Genomic DNA, 14,745 nt, shown 5'->3' on the forward strand with positions numbered 1-14,745 from the left:
TCAATGCTCTCCTGCAGGCACAGCGGTTTCTCCAGGGTCATCCGGTGCAGGTCCAGTCGGACAATGCTACCACCGTGGCCTACATAAACAGGCAAGGAGGAACTCAGTCGGGCGGCTCTCGTAGAGGTCTCTCGGATCCTGGTTTGGGCGGAGCGCAATCTTCCGGCCATATCAGCGGTCTTCATCCCGGGAGTGCTAAATTGGGAGGCGGACTTTCTAAGTCGCCAGGACGTTCATCCAGGGGAATGGTCCCTGCACCCGGACGTTTTTCAACTACTGGTGGACAGGTGGGGTCTTCCAGAAATCGACCTCATGGCGTCCCGGCACAACAACAAGTTGCCGGTGTACGGGTCTCGCACAAGAGACGAAGGGGCGTCTCTGGTGGATGCTCTGTCCGTCCGGTGGACGTTCCGGTTCGCATACCTGTTCCCTCCGGTCTCCCTTCTTCCACGGGTAATCCGGAAATTCAAACAGGAAGGAGGGACGCTCCTGTTGATAGCTCCCGCGTGGCCCAGACGGCACTGGTTCTCAGACCTTCAGGGTCTGTCTGTGGACAGTCCTCTGCGGTTGCCGCTACGACCGGACCTTCTGTCTCAGGGTCCTTGTCTTCACCCGGACCTGACTCGGTTGTCTTTGACGGCGTGGCTGTTGAGACGGCCATGCTGAGGTCCCGGGGGTTTTCCAGCTCTGTGGTGCGTACCATGTTACGAGCTCGGAAACCGTCGTCCGCTAGGATATACTATCGCGTGTGGCATACGTTCTTCCAGTGGTGTCGACCGAGAGGTTATGCACCGCGGGAGTTTCGTCTGTCTCGGATTCTCGCCTTCCTGCAAGCGGGACTAGATCATGGGCTTCGCCTTGCTTCTTTGAAGGTACAGGTTTCGGCCCTATCTGTCTGGTTTCACCGTAGGATTGCTACAATCCCGGATGTGCGCACCTTTATGCAAGGTGTTCTCCGTATTCAGCCGCCCTTTGTTCCACCTGTGGCGCCTTGGGATTTGGCTGTGGTCCTGAGGGCTCTCCAAGGACCGCCGTTTGAACCACTGGGCTCAGTGGATATTAAATGGCTAACAGCTAAGACTGTTTTCCTTCTGGCCATTGCTTCGGCCAGACGTGTTTCTGAGTTAGACCCCCTTTCTTGGTTTTTCATGGGAACAGGGCAGTGCTCCGCACTCGGCCCGAGTTTCTTCCCAAAGTTGTTTCCCAGTTTCATGTTAACGAGGAAATAGTTGTTCCGGCCTTTAACTCACCGGGTCTTTCCGTGGGTGAGGCCTCTTTGGATGTTGTGCGGGCCTTAAGGACTTATGTTTACCGCACTTCTTCGTTTAGGAAGTCGGACGCTTTGTTTGTCCTCTATGGCTTCCGTAAAAAGGGTTGGCCTGCTTCAAAGCAAACTTTGGCAGCCTGGATCCGTATGGCTATTTCTGAAGCTTATCTTCATGAAGGCCTACCGGTCCCTCCTTCTCTGAAGGCTCATTCCACTAGGTCTGTGGGTCCTTCGTGGGCAGCTCGACGTGGTGCCTCGGCAGTTCAGATCTGCAAGGCTGCTACGTGGTCTTCTGTCCATACCTTCGTGAGGTATTACAGGTTTGACACCTTCGCCTCTCAGGATGCTTCCTTCGGGCGGCGGATTCTCCTTTCTGCACAGGAGCGTCCCCACCCTTAAAGGATACTGCTTTGGGACATCCCCAAGGTATCCTGTGGATACCCTATGGACCCTGAAGTAGAAAATATGAGATATGGTAAGAACTTACCCTTGTTATCTCTATTTCTACGAAGTCCATAGGGTTCCACAGGACTCACGCCCTGTCGCACCTGCGCTGCAGATGGGCTTTGCTCTGGTCACCGGTTTTCCGTCTCCCTCTGGTGAGAATGTGATTCTTGTTTGTGTCCAGATCTTTGTTCTCTCTCTTCCTTCTCCTCCTCCGGCCTATGGCTTGGTAACTAACTGAGGTGCCTTGGCCCGGGGGCGGGGTATAGGAGGGGGACCTAGTGCATCCTGGGAGGCTGAAAGCTTAACTCTTTGGTGCCCTGCGACTGACGTCACACCTATACCCCAAGGTATCCTGTGGAACCCTATGGACTTCGTAGAAATAGAGATAACAAGGGTAAGTTCTTACCATATCTCATATTATTTCTACCTCAGGGTCCTTAGGGATCCACAGGGATACCTTGGGGTATAGGGCTTGGCTCCAGCCATGGGCACCACAGAGTTAAAGATGTCCCTCCCAGGATGCACCGGGCCCCCTCCTATACCCCGCCCCCAGGCCAAGGCACTTTAGTTTCAGTAGGTGCCCGGCCGGGAGCCGGTCATCGCAGAGGGGGGCTGTGTATAACAGCCCCTGAAGATCTTCAAGAGCGGCAGCATAGGACTGTCCAGCGGACGTCCATGCTACTGCTTCGACACCCCCGCCGGCGCCGACCACCGGTAGCGATCCGGGGAGCTCGGCGGGCTCTTGGGGGTTCCAGCTAGCGGAACCCCTGGGGGCCTTGGACTGTGGCCGGACCTACGGGAGGCTACATAAGGTAAGCAGCGGGCATCTGCGGTAGGCGCCCGCTGACTCATAGTCTGGCGTACCCAGGGCTGGGTGCTTCCTGGGTACGGCAGTATAGTGGAGCCAGGCGGATGCCTGCGCTCTCCACTAGACCACCAGGGATACGGGGCTGGAGCGTTGCGGAACACGCTCCAGCATCCCGGGGGGTTAATGGCCTGCCAGGGGAGGATGCCTTCCCTGTAGCGCACAGGAGGCTCCTCCCCATCACTGCTCTCCGCCGCCTTACGTTGAGGGTTTGGCGGGCTGAGGCAGTGATCCTCCCCAGGCCCGCCTCCCTTCATCCTCCGGCGGCCATTTTATGAGCAAGACGCTGTGGTGCAGGGTGCGGAGCCTGGGTGCCCCTTACATACCTCTCCTCCCAGTATAAGGTCAGTGTATGTAGCGCTATCACTGCCAGGCTGTAGGTCTGTGTAAGTGATAGTGCAGTTAGTGCAGGGTTTCTGCATTGTATGTGACTTTATGCTAGCGCTGTGTGCCTGATCTTTCTCCTGTCAGCCATTTTACTATCCCTATCTCTTCCTCCTGACCAGCCCTCTCAGTGCCAGTACTGTCAGGGTAGGAATTTACCTCACAGTTTTAGATATTTCTGTGAGAGGAGAGTCACATACCACTATGTCCAGTGAGGACTCTGTTAGAGGAGCACCTCTCCTATTTCTACTTCAGGGTCCATAGGGGTCCACAGGGTGACCTTGGGGTATAGCTGGATCCTGGATCCTCGGGCACCACGGAGTTAAAGCTTTTAGCTGCTCCCAGGATGCACTTGGGTCCAACCTCCCCTATACCCCGCCCCCGAGCCACAGGCACCTCAGTTTGAGATGGTGCCCGGCCGGAGTCGGGTCACCCTGCGGGGGGGGCTGCAGGAGCAGCCCCCTAAAGCTTTTTATTTAACTAGTTTAAATTTATTTTTACATTAGTTTGGTTCTCCAGAGCGGCAGCGCTGGGCTGTCTGTACAGACGCCCACGCTGCCGCTCCTTCTCCCTGCTGGCGCCGCGACGCCAGCACTGAACTGGGGATCGCGGCGGGGGAAGCCAGAGTCTGTACTAGCCGGACTCTGGTTTCCCCCGGGACTGCTGCCGGAAGACGCTGGGGAGATCAGGTAAGCCGCGCACCGCTGATTAGCGCCGGTGCGCGGGTAATGCCTTTTTATATGCAGTCCCATGCCCCCCGGTCTAGGGGACAGACCGGGGGCGCTAGCGGTGGCGGCGGGCTCCCCCTCCATCGGAGGCATACCCCGCCAGACCACTAGACCACCAGGGTAAATTAAGCGGCAAGCGGGATGCCGCAACCTTGGGGGTTAAATATGCTAGCCAGGGGAGGAAGCCTTCCCTGTCAGCGGCTCCTCCCCTCAGCTCAGCGCGCCTTTCAGCTCGGAGTCTGGCGTCACTGAGCTGCAGCTACTCGGGCCACTCCTCCTCTGAGGTCTCCAGCGGCCATTTTCTTACTGGCAGCGCAGATACTCTCAGGGAGCACGCGGACCGGTCCCCCTGTGTACCTCTCCCTCGACAAGGACAGTGTACACAGCACTATAGCCCTCCCAGACACTGAATCTGGGAGGTTGATTGTAGTGGAAAGGTGCACTGAGTATATCTTCCTGCATGGTATGTGACTTTTGCTAGTTCTGCCTGTCTGTGCTTATTTCTACTTACTGTCAGCCTATACCTATCCCTTTCCTTCTCCTACAAGCCCTACAGGTGTGCGGGGGATGGGCGTTTCTACTGACCTCTCTTATATAGATCACGTATTTGTGAGGTCCGTCACATACAGTTGTGTGCTACACGGTGCCATATTGTGGGCTGTTGTTCAGCACACTGGTGAGTGCGCACGTTTTCTTCCTAAGTCATGTCTGAGGAGGAGATTGAGCACTCCGGGGCTCCGGCATTGTTCTCCTGCAGGCGCTGTTCTGCAGGAGTGGATAGGGAGGATTTGTCACAGGACGGCCTGTGCGGACGGTGCCAGGCGGTCCCTGGTACGTCTAAACCTCCCATGTCGCAGGAGCCACCGTGGGCGATGTTTTCCCAGGTGCTGGTGTCCATCGCGGACCGTCTGTCGGTCCCGACTGCCGCCCCTACTAGGGCGTTGCCCCAGCCTGCCATCCCCCATTCCCCGGGTGTCCCACAATTATTGCAGACTCCCCCGGGGTCTCAGCCTGTTGGTCCCTATGCGGGGTTGCCAATGTATATTCAGTCCACCCCTGTGGCACAGCCGGCTGTGGTGCCGTTTCAGGCTCCTGTGACAGCTCCTCCACCCTGGGTGGATGCGCTTTCCCGCACTGTCCAAGATTTGGCGGCAGCATCTTCGGCTTTTCAGTCGATGTTGCGCAGTGACGTGCCCTCCAGGGCGTCTAAACGCTCAGTCATGGCACAGGCTGCGCATCTTTTGGACTGTGAGGGGTCCTCGGATGATGGTGAAGTGCAGGATGACCCAGCCTCAGATGCCTCAGTCCAGGAGGTAGACACTAAGTCTTCCATCAATGTGCGGGCTCTGGTTAAGGCGGTGCGGGCCATTCTTCTGATTGAGGATGAGGCACCCGCTCCCAAGTCAAGGTATCCTAGTTTTAAAAAAGCTAAGGTTACTTCTACAGCGTTCCCCTTGTCTGATCAGTTGACTGATCACATGGCGGTGGCCTGGCAGACGCCCAGTAAGCGTTTCCTGCCACAGAAACGCTTGGCGTCCAATTATCCATTCCCGGAAGCACATTGTAAGAAATGGGAAACTCCGCCTGCAGTCGATTCCCATGTAACACGCCTCATCAGGAGTGCTACTTTGCCATTGCCGTCTATATCCTCGCTGAAGGATCCTACGGACAGGAAGGTGGAGACTTGTCTAAAGTCTATTTATTCTCTCTCAGGGGCTGTAGCCCGGCCGTCCATGGCCATCTCCTGGGTGGCCAAGGCCATTGAGGGGTGGGCCAACGCCTTGGAGGACACGTTTACGGATGAATCTCCGGACGTCCAGATGGCGTTGTTAGGACAGATGAGAGATGCCGCCTCCTACATTGGAGAAGCATCTTTGGATGCTAGCCTGTTGACCTCTAGGGTTTCGGCGGCAGCAGTGTCTGCTCGTAGATCCTTGTGGTTGCGGTCTTGGAGAGCAGACGCGGATTCAAAGAAAGGCTTGGAGGCCTTACCTTTTAATGGGGAATTACTATTTGGTCCGGACCTGGACAAAATAGTAGATACCCTGGCAAAATCCAAGTCAGCCTTCTCCTTTCAGCTACTACACCTGCTAAGGTCCGGAGCTCGGCGTTTCGTTCCTTTCGGGTTCAGGGCAAGGCAAAGGGTCAGTCCTTCCCGAGGCAGTCCGCACCCAAGACCGCCTCAAAGCCAAAGAAGCAAGCCTGGAGTGCTAGGCGCCCTTCTTCCAAGCAAGAAGATAAGCCTTCTGCGTGATGGGACGGGCCTCCCTCTGGGGGACCCCAGAGTGGGAGGCCGACTTCTTCAATTCGCCCAGTGCTGACACAATACCACCACGGATGTCTGGGTGCGAGAAGTGGTCTCCCAGGGGTACGCCCGTCTTTTCGGCACAGGCCGCCTTGCCAGTTTTTTTGCACAAGTCCTTATCAGGACAAAACCAAGGCCTTGCAGGTTCAGGAAGCCATAGAGGCCTTGCTGACGGCGGGGGTCATTATACCCGTACCACAGTCTCAACGTGGGATGGGGTATTACTCTACGCTGTTTCTGGTGCAGAAACCCAATGGCTCTCATCGCCCCATCCTCAATTTGAAGTCCCTGAACAGGTTTCTCAGGGTTCCCAAATTCAGGATGTAAACTTTGCGTTCCATCATACTGGCGATGGAACCGGGGGATTATATGGTCTCCCTGGATAACCAGGGCGCCTACCTCCATGTGCCTATAGCAACATCGCACCAACGGTTTCTGCGGTTTGCTATTCTCCACAACCACTACCAATTCAGGGCTCTACCCTTTGGTCTCTCCACGGCACCAAGGGTATTTACCAAGGTGATGGCGGTCATGGCGGCTCACCTTCGGAGCCAGGGGATACGGTTGCTACCGTATCTAGACTACCTCCTCTTGCTGGCAAGCCCCCCGGAGGTACTGATCCAGCATCTCCACCTGACGGTCGCTTGTCTACAGGCGCACGGCTGGTTGATCAACTGGAAGAAATCCTCCCTCATCCCATCACAACGGATGGTTCATTTGGGGGCCCTGCTGGACTCTCGTCAGCAACGGATTTTTCTGACTCCAGAGAAGGTCTCCTCCTTACAGCTGCGGATTCACAGTTGTCTGAGCAGTGGCAGAGTGTCGGTGCACTCTCCGATGAGAGTTTTGGGGTCCATGGTGTCGGCATTCGACATGGTGGAGTTTGCTCAGTTCCATACCAGGCCCCTGCAGGGGCTGATTCTTTCGGAGTGGAACGGATTGCCACACAGGATCCGCTCTCAGATGCTGGTGTTGTCCTCGGAGGTGCGTCTGTCCCTAGCCTGGTGGCTGCAGACAGCTCATCTCCTAGAGGGGCGCCCCTTTTGGATCCCGGAATGGGTTCTGCTCACGACAGATGCCAGTCTCCGGGGTTGGGGGGCGGTGACAGGCTCCTTGTCACTTCAGGGTCGTTGGTCGGTGGAGGAAGCGATTTTTCCCATCAACATCCTGGAACTGCGGGCAGTATACAGAGCCCTGCAGTCGTCCGGCACCGCTCTTCACGGAAGGGCCGTTCAGGTGCAGTCAGACAACGCCACCACGGTGGCGTACATCAATCACCAAGGAGGGACTCGCTGTCGAGCTGCGATGTCTGAGGTGTCCCGCGTCCTGGCTTGGGCGGAGCGCTATCTTCCAGCTCTCTCAGCAGTTTTCATCCCAGGAGTCCTCAATTGGGAGGCAGACTTCCTCAGCCGTTATGACGTGCATCCCGGGGAATGGTCGCTTCATCCAGAGGTATTCCAATTACTCGTGGACAAGTGGGGGCTGCCAGAGCTGTACCTGATGGCGTCCCGTCACAATCACAAGCTGCCTGTGTACGGGTCAAGGACAAGGGACGCAGGCGCAAGTCTGATAGACGCGCTGTCGGTGAAATGGCTGTTTCAACTGGCTTACTTGTTCCCTCCGATATCTCTGCTGCCTCGGGTCCTGCGCAAGTTCAAACAGGACGGAGGCACACTGATCCTGGTGGCCCCAGCGTGGCCCAGAAGCCCGTGGTACTCCGATCTGCGGAGCCTGTCCATCGACGCTCCGTACCTCCTACCTCAACGGCGGGACCTGTTGTCTCAGGGGCCCTGTCTTCACCCGGATCTGGGTCGACTATCTTTGACGGCGTGGCTCTTGAGACAGCCGTCCTGAGGTCTCGGGGCTTTTCTAGCTCCGTTATTACCACCATGCTGAGGGCGCGCAAGCCTGCTTCCGCGAGGATCTATCACAGAGTGTGGCACACTTACTTTCAGTGGTGCGAGGCCAGAAACTATGATCCCCAGGTGTTCCGGGTTTCGCGTATTCTGGCTCTCCTTCATTCGGGTTTGGATTTAGGATTACGTCTTCACTGAAGGTACACGTGTCTGCTCTGTCGGTGTGGTTCCAGCGCAGGATCGCTGCTATGCCGGACGTACACACCTTTTTCCAGGGTGTTTTGAGAATCCAGCCTCCCTTTGTGCCACCTGTGGCCCCGTGGGATTTGGCAGTGGTTCTTCGGGCCTTACAGGGTCCTCCTTTTGAGCCCTTGGAGTCAGTGGAGCTCAAGTGGCTAACTTTTAAAACTGTTTTCCTCTTGGCAATTGCTTCTGCCAGGAGGGTTTCAGATTTGGGGGCGCTTTCTTGTCGTCCCCCTTTTCTGATTTTTCATCAGGACAGAGCGGTGCTTCGCACTCGTCCTGATTTCCTGCCTAAGGTGGTTTCCAGGTTCCACATTAATCAGGAAATTGTTGTACCAGCCTTTCAGTCGCCTGATCTTTCAGCTGGGGAGACTTCCTTAGACGTTGTCCGGGCACTCCAGGTTTATGTGGACCGGACTAGTTCTGTGAGGAAGTCGGATACTTTGTTTATCCTCTTTGGTTTTCACAAGAGGGGTTGGCCTGCCAACAAACAGACTCTAGCCCTTTGGCTTCGTTCTGTTATTATTGAGGCTTATATGCAGGAGGGTTTACCTGTTCCAGCCTCTGTTATGGCTCATTCCACTCGGTCTGTGGGCCCTTCTTGGGCTGCTAGCCGTGGCGCCTCTGCTGTTCAGCTCTGTAAGGCGGCCACCTGGTCTTCCATTCAGACCTTTTTGAGGTTCTATGCGTTTGACACCTTTACCTCTCAGGATGCATCCTTTGGGCGCCGGGTTCTCCTATCAGCACAGGAGCGTCCCCGCCCTTAGTTGGACTGCTTTGGGACATCCCCAAGGTCACCCTGTGGACCCCTATGGACCCTGAAGTAGAAAACAAGAGATATGGTAAGAACTTACCTTTGTTATCTCTGTTTCTACGAAGTCCATAGGGTCCACAGGGCACCCGCCCTGACGCACCTGGCTTCATATGGGCTGTGTGACTGGTCACCGGTTTTCCGTCTCCCATTTCTGTGAGTATGGTTCTTGTGTGTTCCAGTCTTCCTTCTCTCTGTTTCGTCTCCTCCTCCGGCCTGGGCTGCTTACCAACTGAGGTGCCTGTGGCTCGGGGGCGGGGTATAGGGGAGGTTGGACCCAAGTGCATCCTGGGAGCAGCTAAAAGCTTTAACTCCGTGGTGCCCGAGGATCCAAGATCCAGCTATACCCCAAGGTCACCCTGTGGACCCTATGGACTTCGTAGAAACAGAGATAACAAAGTTAAGTTCTTACCATATCTCTTGTTTTTCCTGCTCCAGATGTAAAGCAGGTGTGGGGGAGGGGCGGTACTTCAGGATGGGTTATGTGCTGCATGTTTGGCCATCCCTGGTACCTCTGCTGTACCCAGCACCTCTCAGGAACCACCTTGGGCTTGTTTTGCACAAGCCCTGACTGTTGTTGTAAATAGGCTTGCAGCCCCTCCTACGTTTCCACAATTGGGGTTTGCACAGCAGGCGGTAGTCCCGCCTCCTGTTCTGGGAGTTGCGGGGCCGATAGTAATGCAGTGCCCCCCGCAACAGGTCCTTAATCAGGCTGACCCAGGTTTGTCTGATTCTGGGGTGCGGAGCACTCAGCAGGATCAATCCAGACCTGCTAAAAGACCTTTATTGTCATATCCATCCGCTCAGGATGATGAGGATGACGGCTCGTCTGATGAGGGCGAAATTCTAGATTTGTCGGACACTGACACTCCTCAAGTAGGGGCAGAGGCTAAGTCTAGTATTTACATTCCAGGCCTCATACGGGCAGTCCGTGTGGCCATGGTAGTTACTGACGACAACTTACCTGCAGTGCCTACTCATGCTTATTTTAAAGAGGTTAAAGGAGCTGCAGCAGTTTTCCCTCTATCTGGTCAGCTAGTTGATCACATGGAGGAGGCCTGGAAATCTCCGGGAAAAAGATTTCAACCTCACAAGCGTCTGGCTCGTACATATCCCTTTGCGGAAGATTACTTCACTAAATGGGAGTCTCCTCCTCAGATGGATTCTCATGTACATGCTTAGTAATGAGCGCAACTTTGCCTATGCCGTCTATGTCTTCTCTGACGGATACTACAGACCGTAAAGTGGAGGTGTGCCTAAAGTCTATCTATTCCCTTGCTGGAGGAGCATCTAGACCAGCTATGGCTGTCTGCTGGGTGGCCCAGGCTATGGAAAGGTGGGCGGACGCTTTGGAAGCATCATTTGCTCCTGAGGGTACCAGCGAACAGGTTGTGTTAGTGGGTAACCATCGGGATTCCGCTATGTACATTAACGAAGCAGCTTTGGATTTGAGCCTGCTTACTTCTAGGATTTCTGCGGCGGCTGTGGCCGCTCGACGCTCCTTGTGGTTACGTTCTTGGAGGGCGGACGCTGAATCCAAGAAAGGCTTGGAATGCTTACCCTACAATGGGCAGGTCCTGTTTGGACCAGCTTTGGACAAAATAGTGGACACGTTGGCGGCTGCCAAATCTGCATGTCTACCTTCAGCCCCGACTCCGTCTGGGTCTAAAAATCTGTCCTTTCGGCCCTATCGCCCTCCGGGAAAACCTAGGGTTCAGTCTTTTCCGAGACCTTCAGGTCCCAAAAAGACCGCTAAGACCAAGAAGCAAGCTTGGAGTACCAGACGTCCAGCTGCCAAGCCGGACGACAAACCCTCAGCCCGACGGGTTGGGTCTCCCCTTGGGGGGATCCCAAGGTGGGAGGTCGACTTCTGCAATACGCCCAGTGTTGGTTCAAAACCACCACAGACACTTGGGTAAGGGAGGTGGTATCTCAGGGATATGCCCTCTCCTTCCGCAGAAGGCCTCCTCATCAGTTCTTTATAACAGCACGTCCTTCAGATCCAACGAAGGTACTAGCGATCCAAGAGTCGGTGCGTTCTATGCTTCAGATGGGAGTAATAGAACCTGTTATCCCTGAGAGGGACCGGATATTACGCCAACCTTTTTCTGGTTCAAAAGCCAAAAGGATCATACCGACCTATACTCAACCTCAAGTCCCTGAACAAGGTTTTAAGGGTCCCTCGGTTCCGAATGGAGACTCTGCGTTCTATTGTTTTAGCTATGCAGCCTGGGGATTTTATGGTGTCCCTGGATATTCAGGATGCTTACCTGCATATCCCCATTGCCAGGGTTCATCAGCGTTACCTCAGATTTACAGTGTCGGACCTCCATTACCAGTTTCAGGCTCTACCGTTTGGCCTTTCCACGGCTCCTCGGGTGTTCACAAAAGTAATGGTGGTCATGGCGGCACACCTGCGGTTGCAGGGAGTTCGCCTGTTACCTTACTTGGACGACCTTCTGTTGTTGGCAGAGTTGCCACAAGTCCTTTGCAGCCATCTACAACTGACAATATCAGTATTGCAGGCTCACGGCTGGATAGTGAACTGGAAGAAGTCCTCTCTAATTCCTTCTCAGAGAATGGTCCATCTCGGGGCATTGTTGGACTCTCAGCAACAGAGGATCTTCTTGACGGAGGAAAAGATAGCCCTGTTGCAGTCCAAGATACGCAGTGTTTTAAGCAGTCGCCGAGTGTCTCTTCTCTCAGCGATGAAGTTACTGGGTTCCATGGTGTCAACGTTCGACATGGTGGAGTATGCCCAGTTCCATTCCAGGCCTCTACAAATGTTGATCCTGTCCAGATGAGACAGAAATCCCCGTCGAATAAAGACGCAGATGATCAGGCTCACTCCGGAAGTGCGTCTGTCTTTGACGTGGTGGTTACAATAGTCTCATCTCAGCAGGGGACATCCGTTTTGGATTTCGGATCGGGTCCTTCTAACAGCGGATGCCTGCCTTCGGGGCTGGGGCGCTGTGACAGGCCCACACGTCTTCCAGGGCCGGTGGACGTCAGAGGAATCGGACCTGCCAATCAATATATTGGAAATTCGAGCAGTGTTCAGGGCGCTGCAGCATGCAAGACCGGTCCTGCTGGGGAAACCTGTGCAGGTTCAGTCAGACAACGCCACCACGGTGACTTACCTAAATCGTCAGGGAGGAACTCGAAGCCAAGCGGCTCTAAGGGAGGTGTCCCGCATTCAGACTTGAGCAGAAGGCAATCTTCCGGCCATTTCGGCCGTCTTCTTTCCGGGTGTGCTCAACTGGGAGGCGGACTTCCTCAGCCGCCACGATGTACACACGGGGGAATGGTCTCTTCACCAGGAGGTGTTCCAACTCCTGGTGGACAAGTGAGGTCTTCCCGAAATAGACCTCATGGCCTCCAGACACAACCGCAAGCTGTGGGCGTACGGATCCCGAACAAGAGACGCAGGAGCTCTCCTGGTGGACGCTCTGTCGGCACGATGGAACTTCCAATCCGCGCACCTGTTTCCTCCGTTCTCCCTGCTGCCTCGAGTAATTCGAAAGTTCAGGCAGGAAGGAGGCAAGATCCTGCTGGTGGCCCCTGCGTGGCCCAGAAGGAGTTGGTACTCGGATCTCCAGTGTCTATCCATCGACACTCCTTGGCTGTTACCTCAGAGGCCGGACCTATTGTCTCAGGGTCCTTGTCTCTACCCGGACCTGAGTCGGCTATCTTTGACGGCGTGGCTCTTGAGACTTCCCTCTTGAGGTCCAAGGGTTTCTCTAGAGCGGTGGTCAATACCATGTTACATGCTCGTAAGCCGGCTTCAGCTAGAAATTACCACAGGGAGTGGGCATACTTAGACACAGACTTCCAGTGCCACCCTCTGTGAAAGCTCATTCTACAAGATCTGTGGGACCTTTGTGGGCAGCTCGACGTGGCGCCTCAGCTCTTCAGCTTTGCAAGGCAGCCACGTGGTCCTCTGTCCATACTTTTGTTAGGCATTACGCCTTTGACACATTTGCTTCTCAGGATGCTTCCTTCGGGCGGCAGATTCTCCTCTCGGCACAGGAGCGTCCCCTCCCTTGAAGGATACTGCTTTGGGACATCCCCAAGGTATCCCTGTGGATCCCTAAGGAACCTGAGGTAGAAAACAGGAGACATGGTAAGAACTTACCTTTGTTATCTCCGTTTCTACGAAGTCCTTAGGGTCCACAGGGCGCCCGCCCTGACGCCCTGTGCTTCCGTAGGGTGTTGTTCTGGTCACCAGTTTCTGTCTCCCTTTTCTATGAGAATGTGAATCTTGTGGGTTCCAGACTTTCTTCTTCCTTTTTCCTCTCTCCCGGCCTAGGCTTGATACTAAAACTGGGGTGCCTTGGCCTGGGGGCGGGGTATAGGAGGGTTCCCGGTGCATCCTGGGAGGGACATCTTTAACTCTGTGGTGCCCATGGCTGGAGCCAAGCCCTATACCCCAAGGTATCTCTGTGGACCCTAAGGACTTCGTAGAAACGGAGATAACAAAGGTAAGTTCTTACCATATCTCCTGTTTTTCTCTTAACCCATTGGGGGATGCTGATGTATAGAGGGTCCATATAGAGTTTAGTGCTTTGGCAAATCTGTATAAAGCCAGCGATGGCTCCCCCCATCCAAATCCTTTCCTCACCAAACTCCAAAGGTGAGATTCGCAAGGAAAGAGACAGAGCTTTTCCATAAACATTTACAGTAGACTGTTTGCAGGAGAACCAGAGTGTTCCTGCTGTGTGCACAGTCTCTCAGGGGTTTCAAAGTAAGAACAGGACAATAGAGAAATCTCAAAGCTGCCCTTACAAATGGACGTTGACCAATAAAGAGGACATTATTAGTGACACCCCATCAGTTGCCTACTAGCCACCCTAAACCCCCGGCTCCCAGTCCTCCAACTGAGGAATTCCTTGTAGCGGACCCTGACTGTCTTCTCCTGATCCTAAGTAAATGGTCAGTTGGAATTAGCCAATGTAACCAGCAAAGAGGTTCTGCAGCTCCTGTGCAGGGATGGGTACGGGATGCCGCCGGTCAGAATCCAGACGCCTGCATCCCAACAGGGATAGAATACCGACACTTGCTGGTCAGTATTCTAACCTTCCCTCATCCCCCTACCCCTAACCTCCACTAAACCTAACCTCCCCCTCTGAGCATCCTAAACCTAACCGCCCCCATGTGCCTAAACCTAGCCTCCCCCTCCTTAGTGCCTAACCCTTCTTCTCCTCCTAGTGCCTAACCCCTAACGCTAACCCTCCCCCTAGTACCTAACCCCTAGTGCCTAACCCTCCCCCTAGTGCCTAACCCTCCCCCTAGTGCCTAACCCCTAACGCTAACCCTCCCCCTAGTGCCTAACCCTCCCCCTAGTGCCTAACCCCTAACGCTAACCCTCCCCCTAGTGCCTAACCCTCCCCCTAGTGCCTAATCCTCCCCCTAGTACCTAACCCCTAACGCTAACCCTCCCCCTAGTGCCTAACCCTCCCCCTAGTGCCTAACCCCTAACGCTAACCCTCCCCCTAGTGCCTAACCCTCCCCCTAGTGCCTAATCCTCCCCCTAGTACCTAACCCCTAACGCTAACCCTCCCCCTAGTGCATAACCCCTAACGCTAACCCTCCCCCTAGTGCCTAACCCTCCCCCTAGTGCCTAATCTAAACCCCAATGCTAACCCTCCTCCTAGTGCCTAATCCTAAACCCTAATGATAACCCTCCCCCTAGTTCCTAAACCCTAACGCTAACCCTCCTCCTAGTGCCTAATCCTAATGCTAACCCTCCCCCTTATCCCGCTACTTTGGCAAGTGTCGGGATTTCAGTGCTAGCATTCTGAGCGCCGGAATCCCCGCGGTTGGTAGATTGACCGCATCC

The 14,745-nt window shown here is 54.8% G+C and overlaps 1 protein-coding gene across 3 annotated transcripts in view; it reads left to right on the forward strand.

Annotated features, from left to right (window-relative positions):
- FANCD2 (FA complementation group D2) overlaps positions 1-14,745 on the forward strand; it is a 251,017-nt gene that overhangs the window by 42,261 nt on the left and 194,011 nt on the right. The gene's annotated exons all lie outside the window — the stretch shown is intronic.

Source organism: Taudactylus pleione, unplaced genomic scaffold (assembly GCF_031769625.1).
Source record: "Taudactylus pleione unplaced genomic scaffold, aTauple2 ptg000239l, whole genome shotgun sequence".
NCBI classification, from domain to species: domain Eukaryota; kingdom Metazoa; phylum Chordata; class Amphibia; order Anura; family Myobatrachidae; genus Taudactylus; species Taudactylus pleione.